General features: G+C 36.5%; 1 long non-coding RNA gene across 1 annotated transcript; it reads left to right on the forward strand.

The window, feature by feature from the left end:
• The first annotated feature begins 880 nt into the window (after positions 1-880).
• On the forward strand, positions 881-3,490 carry LOC110094317. The gene is made up of 3 exons (XR_003700003.1): positions 881-1,104; positions 1,533-1,606; positions 2,963-3,490. It is a non-coding gene; the product is annotated as an uncharacterized LOC110094317 (long non-coding RNA).
• Positions 3,491-7,839: the final 4,349 nt, after the last annotated feature.

A 7,839-nucleotide genomic window follows, 5' to 3' on the forward strand; every position in this document is an offset into this window, starting at 1 on the left:
AGCTAGGGCATTCATTTTTCCAGATAAAGCCAGAGAGAGAGCTCGGTGGCTTGAGATTTTCTTCGTGTGTGAGAGAGACTAGAGGAAATTGAGCTACAACTGCATATTCTATGTTAAACCCCTCAAGTAAAAGAAGCTAAACTCTTAAATATCGATGTGCCTTTTGATGTAAGAGTTGAAATTTTATTAAGAAACTCCACAGTTAAGCATGCTCATTACAAAACAATCCTACGATAGGCGACCTCCTGGGAACTTACACGAACAGGACAAAACCGTGAGGTCCTTAGACCAAAGCGAACAATTTTTTTATAGTTAAGAGTTTTGGTTGTTACAAATAATATTAGAGCAATATACCAGCCAAAAGATGAGAATCAAGTACCATACAAGATAAAGTGCTATGCTATGAGAGTCACCTCTTAAATTATGTATGGGACAAAGTGCTACATGGCGGGAGTCACCACTTGAGCTTGTAAGGGTCATCTCTAAAATCCTATATGGCTTGTGGATGATTCTGGGATAAAGATATTGATGAGGATGTCAGTTACTTTAGTTGAGGAGATTGTTAAATCACTTAAGTAAAAGAACTCTTAAACATCGAGATGCTTTTTGGTGTAATGGTTAAAATTTTATTAAGAAACTCCACAATTAAGTATGATTATTCCAGAGAATAATCATGCACAAGTGTAACCAAAGAGAATGTGTTGACATAATATAAAGTGGAAATAAGTGGTATGGATGCTGGTGGTAAATTTATGCTTTATATATATATATATATATATAATGTCACAGCACTCTGTACGGAAATAGTAGACAAAACTCTGCAGTATATTATCTCCAACCTCTTCACGATTTGTTCTTCTTTGGGGCATAACTGATTATGGTTTGATGGGCTTTCATGTGCTTCTCTCGAGGTGCCGGAGGATGGGCATCCTTCATTGGCAGCGTTACTCTTATTAGGGCGTTCGGGGAGGTGGCAATCAATTGCTACGGTTAAGTTCTGCCAGGTTCTACTGGCTTTCGTGACAATGGTGACCGACTTCATTTGAAAGAATTCCATCTCTTCTATCGCAGGATCGTTGAGGCTGACTTCTATTCATCAAATTAGTATCTTCTTTAATCTTTATGTGTTTTTCTGTTATGAATCTTGTTTGGTAATGTTTACTTGAACTGGGTAGTCATGAAGCTCTTTTACTTGTATTCTGCTATTTTTGTTTTCTATGAGATAATAAGGGTGATGGAATTGCAAACCTTGACGATATAAACGCAGGTATTAGAATGTAGGTGATGTTTGAATAAAGATTTGGTGGTTAAAATTGATAATTTTTTAGTGAATACAATGTGGAAAAAGAATGTCACAGCGAACTAATAGGTTTTGTTTGGTTTGGATGAATTAAGTGGAAGGGGAATAGTATTTACCTCATAATTACATCATGATTGTTTAACTTGTGCTCATTTTTAATTTATTGGTTATTCATTCAAATCAAACAAAAAAGAAAATTTATTTTTCGTTCTGCTTACTTTTAACCTGGCAGGTCAAACCCCATCAGGGGGGTGCTACCCTTGGACCACCGACATATCTACGAAGCATACAACAATGAACAAATAGGTATGAAAAAATAACTCTATACTTTTACTTAAAAGTTTGCCCCACCTGGAAATTAAGGCTGGATCTGCCCCTGCTTGCAATGCCTCCTTAACCAAACAAGTGGGTTAAAAAAATAATTTCAATTCAATTATTCTACAGTTTTCACTTCAATTCCTTTCCATTACCTCTTTGCCAACCTTCATGGCAAATAAATTTATAGATCAATTTCATGAAGTGTTAAACTACAATTAGACTGAATATATTCTATATAGATCAGAGTGTTGTGCAATAAAGAGGTCATTGATCACAAAGTTAAGGTTGCATATGGTTTAATATAAAACCAGGCTTGTTCAGCTAAGTTTTGGTTTGGTTTTCAGTTTGTATGCTAATTGCACTAGCAGGATATTGTAAGGTAAGGAATTGTGACAAATCTTGTTCAGGAAAGACTATAGGAATCCAGAAGAGCTTTTCACTGTATTAACTACTTAGAAGGAAATAAATCCACCAACAGTCCATACCACACCTAGTTTTAGCAATAATGAAAAATAGTTTTCAGGTGCAAAGCAACTTTTGTTAAATCAACAGTTGCAGGAACGGCTAAAGCAAAGTTAAACAGTTAAAACAAATCCTATAAAGATGAATAGGGTATTTTTTTTTCCTTATATGCTTTTATCATATCAATTTGGTTTGGTTTATTTCGTTTTGACAGTACCTTAAACTTAGAGCAAGCAAAGAAATTATAACTAGAAAAAAAATCTCAAACCTAGACCAAATAGTTCCTATAAGCAAAGTAAGGTTATGTTTGGTTCACCTCTTGGGTTTTGTAGATTTTTTTGGCCACCCCTAAGCCAAGTTAAGTTGGAAGAAATAACTATGTTAAGATGGTCATGCAGTGAAGTTAGGAAAGATGAATGTAGAAATGAGTTTGTTACAGAGATGGTATGAAGTAGCATCTATTGAAGAAAATGAAAAAATCTTTTGTATTTTCTTGTGTATACGCAATAGAGGGTAGAAGATGCAATTGATAACACGGGTAGATAAGTTTAATGCATATTGGTTAAAATGGAGAATGAGTAGGCCAAAGCCAACCAACATGACTAGAAGTTGTCCAAAATACCCTGCACAAACTAATCTTTCTTTTGTAGAAATCAACTTAACATCAATGAATATAAAATGTGGATTCATAATCCCAACAATATGTATTGGATTTAGGACTAATGATGTTGATAAAAATTAAAAAATAGGAACCGATAGATGCAGCAATATGTGCATGGTTATCTTACTGCAAGCTATAAATTTGCTTGCAAGTGTGTATGAATGAAAGAAAGGTTTTGTTTATCAGTCAAATAATTTTTACATTTTTTTGTCTTCTTTAAGAGCCTAATGTTTGACGCCTAGTTAGAGGTGCCCTTGACCAGCTGACCTCGAGCACAACTTGCGTTCAAAGACTATGGTTCGTGGGATTCTACAATTCACATTATGTATTGCATTTCGCTGCGCTCTTCATCAACGCGAGAGCCGAGAGTCATGTCAATCCATCTGGCGTGCAACAACACCCCATGCCACGAAACCTATTTTAGGGCTCATGTTTTGATATACGAAAGGCTTTGTTTATCGTAATGAGATCAAGGCTTGATGTTTTTTTTGTTATTGTAAGAGCCTAATGGTCTTTATGATTTTGTGTTGACGCATATTGAGAGAGAGTTGATTGCAAATGATTGGTTCATATTGCCAAAGTTTGCTTTTTCTTATCTCTAGAGCGGGCAAACAAGTATAAAAATGGAGACAACATGAGATTTTGTATGCCAATTGTAACGAAAAGCTTTGTTATCCATGAAAAAAAGTATTTGGTTCATCAAAAATATTCTTTTATCATGGTTCACCCACAGTTGCAATGAGAACCTATAAGATGGTGTTTCTGAGTTTTGTTTTCATTTGAAAATACTTTATTTTTGCGGTGCTTCTTATTCTTTTGTGGAAATTGAAAATTTTTATTGCTGTTGGATGTTTAAATGTTTAGTTTAGAAGTTAATCCAGGTGATCGAGAGCTCAGTTAAAGAATAAAAATTGTTTAGTTTAGGTGCTCATTACAGCAGTATCAAGATATTTATATATCTAGCTTAGAGTGTATATAGACGGTAATGTCCTAGGAAGTTACATTACATCAATAATCATAGAGAGTGGCTGCAGGATGAAGTGGCGACAAGTCTAATGTGGTAAAACCCTTCTCAAATAGAGGTCCAAGTGGTATCTACAAACAATTATAAAGAGTTCCCTTACAATTCCTATTGCCATAGGGTGACGAGTAAAGGAATGGTCGCTAAGGCTTTGTTTGAGACGGTTTTCTTACTGTTTTTTAAAGCGACTTTTTAGTACAAAACAATTAATTTTTGGACTAGAAAACTGCTTTAAGAAGTAGGAAGAAAGTCGTCCCAAACGAAACCTAAGTGGGGGGCTAATCAAAGGCCTATAAGTTATCAAGAAATGCACACGTTAAGGAGATATGATATGAGAAGATGGTGGGTCATGGCTAACGCGGTTTGTGGACATAAGATTCAGGAGTTTTTATTTCTAAGCATTCCTAGGATGTTGCTGGTCTTGTCCTAATAGAGAAGGCAATAAATGGCTCTACTTGTGGTGAGAAAGACTGCTAAAATTGGGGAAGAGCCAAGGGGATAGCTTTTATTGCCTCCAAAATTGATGAGAAAAGTGTTAGGATTAATTGGCAATGGGTGATGGTCTTCTAGAAGATGATTTCTCATGCATAGGGCTATACATGAAGATCTTTAAAAAGGAAAAAAAAATATTTTGTTCAAATATTTTTTTTTTAGAAAGTGAATTTGAGATGCCATTGGGCCTTAGGGAAGGGTTAAATGAAGTTATGTTTCCCTAGTGTTAAGTAGGTGGTAAGGGTGTCTCCAGTCGAACTCCAAATGGTTGTAAAGCGTAGCTGGTTTGCTCCATTTAAATGACAAAAAAATGGCTAATCGGTGGAGGGTGAACAATGCGACGCCAATTTTGGCATTTGTTCACCTACGCGATTTTTCTGTTTCAACCGGATTTGCCGAAGAAACGCGCGAAAGAGGAGAAAGATGTTTACCTTCACAGAAGCGCGTAAAATGGAGTTCGATTGTAGATGAATCACGAAATTTTTTAGTTTCACTGCATTTTGGAGTGAAAAATGAGATTTTCAGTTGGAGATGCTCTAATACCCTAAGTAGGGGTGTCAATATTTGACACGACACGAAAACCCGACCCGGACCCGACCCGAAAAATCCGGGTTGGACCCAACCCGATTTCAAAACTGGTCGGGTTCGGGTCTCAGAAATCGACCCGTTTGAAAAACGAGTCGGGTTCGGGTTGACCCGACGGGTTGTCGGGTCAACCCGCGAACCCGTTTTAACCTAACCCGCGGACCTACCCGCCCCACTGTCGCGCGAAAAACGGCATGACCACGCCCCGCTGCCGCGTGAGTCACGACCCTGCCTTGCTGCCGCGCCGCGCGTCCCCTCGCAACCCTGCCCCGCTCCGCGCACGACCCCACTCCCGGGTCGGGTCGGGTCAACCCGGCAACCTGCCGACCTGCCGGGTCGGTTCTGGGTTCGCTTTTTCGACCCGTTTACCTAACCGGGTCGGGTTAGGGTCGACCCGAATCCGACCCGTGACCCGAAACTGACACCCCTAAGTCCCCAAGGAGAGAGCCATCAAGAGGTTACTAATAGAGATGCCCTAAATATATAGTATTCGGTGCTTAGGAAAGGGATTGCTTGCCAAGGTTGAAAAGAGGAGATGGCCCCACAAAGATCGCACTAGATGCCCATGAAGCCATGAGTTCTTGGGAGAAATTGTTGAGAAGGGTGACTTCCTTTGAGAAGGTTTTGACATGGCTTTCAGAAGGTCATTGAGGAGAGGGGCTTCTTGGGACATGAAGCTAACATGATATGATAAAGTGAAAATTCACAACATGTCAACAATATGACATCATGTTATTGATTCAAGTATTTTATAAAATTTACGTTAAAGAGAGGAAAAATATTGATTAAGCGGATAATAAAAATTTTAAATGATATTATTATTTATGTAAAGCAAGTATTACTCATTGATATTAAACTACATGAATATTAGATATTTGCAACAAGATTTGCAATAAGAGATTGTGATCGAGCATATGAGGAACTGAAGGCAGGTCTTGATGTATAAATTTGTCATTGTGATAGAATTTTTGGTTAAGGGGTTGTTTGTTGGCTAAAAATGGAATGCGATGTAAAAGAAATATTTCATTGCGATTAGTGTAAAATTATGTATTGTAAAATGAATACTTTGGAGTTGTTTCATTAATGAGTGTAAAGTAAATTTGGATGAATGACTTATTTTATTTTATTTAAATTAAAATGAATACAGTGTAAAATTTTAAGATGGTGGAGACTGGCAAGTGGCGGCGGTGGTGGTTGGCGGTGGCCGGCGGTGATGGTGGCCAGAGGGTGGTGGTGGTAGTGGTTGGTGTTAGATGGTGCTGAATGCAGTGGTGGATGGTGATGACGGCAAGTGGCGGCGGATTTATTGTAGCGGCAGTTGTCGGTGTGGGTGGTCGCCGATTGTGGTTGGCGGCCGGCAACGGGTAGCGGAAAGCGGTGATGGGCGGGGCAGCTGGTTGTGGCCGACCTTGCTTGCGGTGTCAATAATTTTCGCATAAAATTGTCGAGAATCGTTTACTTCAAAAAATGAGTTAAATTCTTTTACACAATATTTACTATATTTTAATTTGCATTTTTTTTTCATTCAACCAAACATTAAACTTTTCAAAATCACTATAGTGGCTTTACGCCTATTTTATTTCCAATCATATGCGATGAGAGATAAAAATAAATAAATCACTAAATCAGAAAAAGAGAGAAAGAAGGAGAGAGTAATTATTATTATGAAAATAATTTGTAAAAAAAAAAGGAGAGAGTAATGCTGAGATAATGAGTGTATGCCATATAAAACTCTATTTCATTTCTCTCTCTCTTAATATATATATAGATGCTTAGGCGAATGTATATTCATAATCATTATAGAAAAAAAAATATTAATAAAATTTTGTCTCTATTTTCGTGGCATTTACATCAAAGCTATAAACATTTTTTAATTCATAAATATATTTAAAAAAATTTAAATTTACATAGAAATTAATTTGACATGTGAGCTAAAATTAAAAATGGCACCCCATATCAAGCCGACACTAGCGGGCCCCTCCTTTGATCCGATAGGATCGACACAGTCATACTTGTAGCCGTTGAGCTGTCGACGTACTTCTCGCAGTGCAATGCCAGTCCTGCCCAAGAAATATAATATAGTAATTCTTCATTCATCAAAGCTTTATCAAGATAAATTATGCCACGGCCTAATGGGAGATAAATTATGTTGTAACAATTTTGCAAAAAAAAAATTTTCCTGCACATGTGTTGAAATTATAGGGGTGCATATGAAGAGATTATTATGTGCGGAGTCGGACTGAGAGAACAGTTCGGTTTTATGATTGTGTGCAATAAAAACACAGCGGTGAACAATAACTATGTTTTTATTGTTCGCAGTCAGTCATAAAATCGAATGACTCTGTGGATCATGACTCCACACGTAATAATCTCTCTTGTAAATGAATTAGAGTTTAATTAGTGTCCTTTTTAATTTGAGCTTGAGCTTAGTTAATTAATTGAGTTTTAGCTAATGCTCGATCTTTATTTTACGAGCTGGAGCTGGAGCTGGCTCATGAGCTAACAAATTTATTATGATATAGAGAAAAATGATTATGATTCAAGCAATGATAAAGATAAAAATGTGAGATAGATTTTATAATCATTAATTTTTTACAATTTTGCATTTAAAATCACGAATGCTAATATATTTTACGTGTATTTTATATTAATATATATTTTAAACCAGCCAACTTGCTAGCTAACGAGTCAAGTTAGGATATCCTCCAACTTTACTTATTAGTTCATCGAGCCAACCTTACAAGTCATTTATCGAGACCGACCTCACTTGCACCCCTAAGAATTACATTCATATCCAACTTTCTTTTATGATGTTTATATTTTAGAAAATAATGTCATTTTTATTTGCATAATGAAGAATATATATATATATATATATCTTAATTTTTTGGGGAAATATATAATTACAATATTGTTCAACAGTTTTATGCACTTTCTAACAGAGTTTACAAACATATAAAATGAAAGAAAAATATAATATTTAACAATTCTAATTGACCG

The sequence above is a fragment of the Dendrobium catenatum genome, unplaced genomic scaffold (genome assembly GCF_001605985.2).
Source record: "Dendrobium catenatum unplaced genomic scaffold, ASM160598v2 fragScaff_scaffold_198, whole genome shotgun sequence".
Classification (NCBI taxonomy): domain Eukaryota; kingdom Viridiplantae; phylum Streptophyta; class Magnoliopsida; order Asparagales; family Orchidaceae; genus Dendrobium; species Dendrobium catenatum.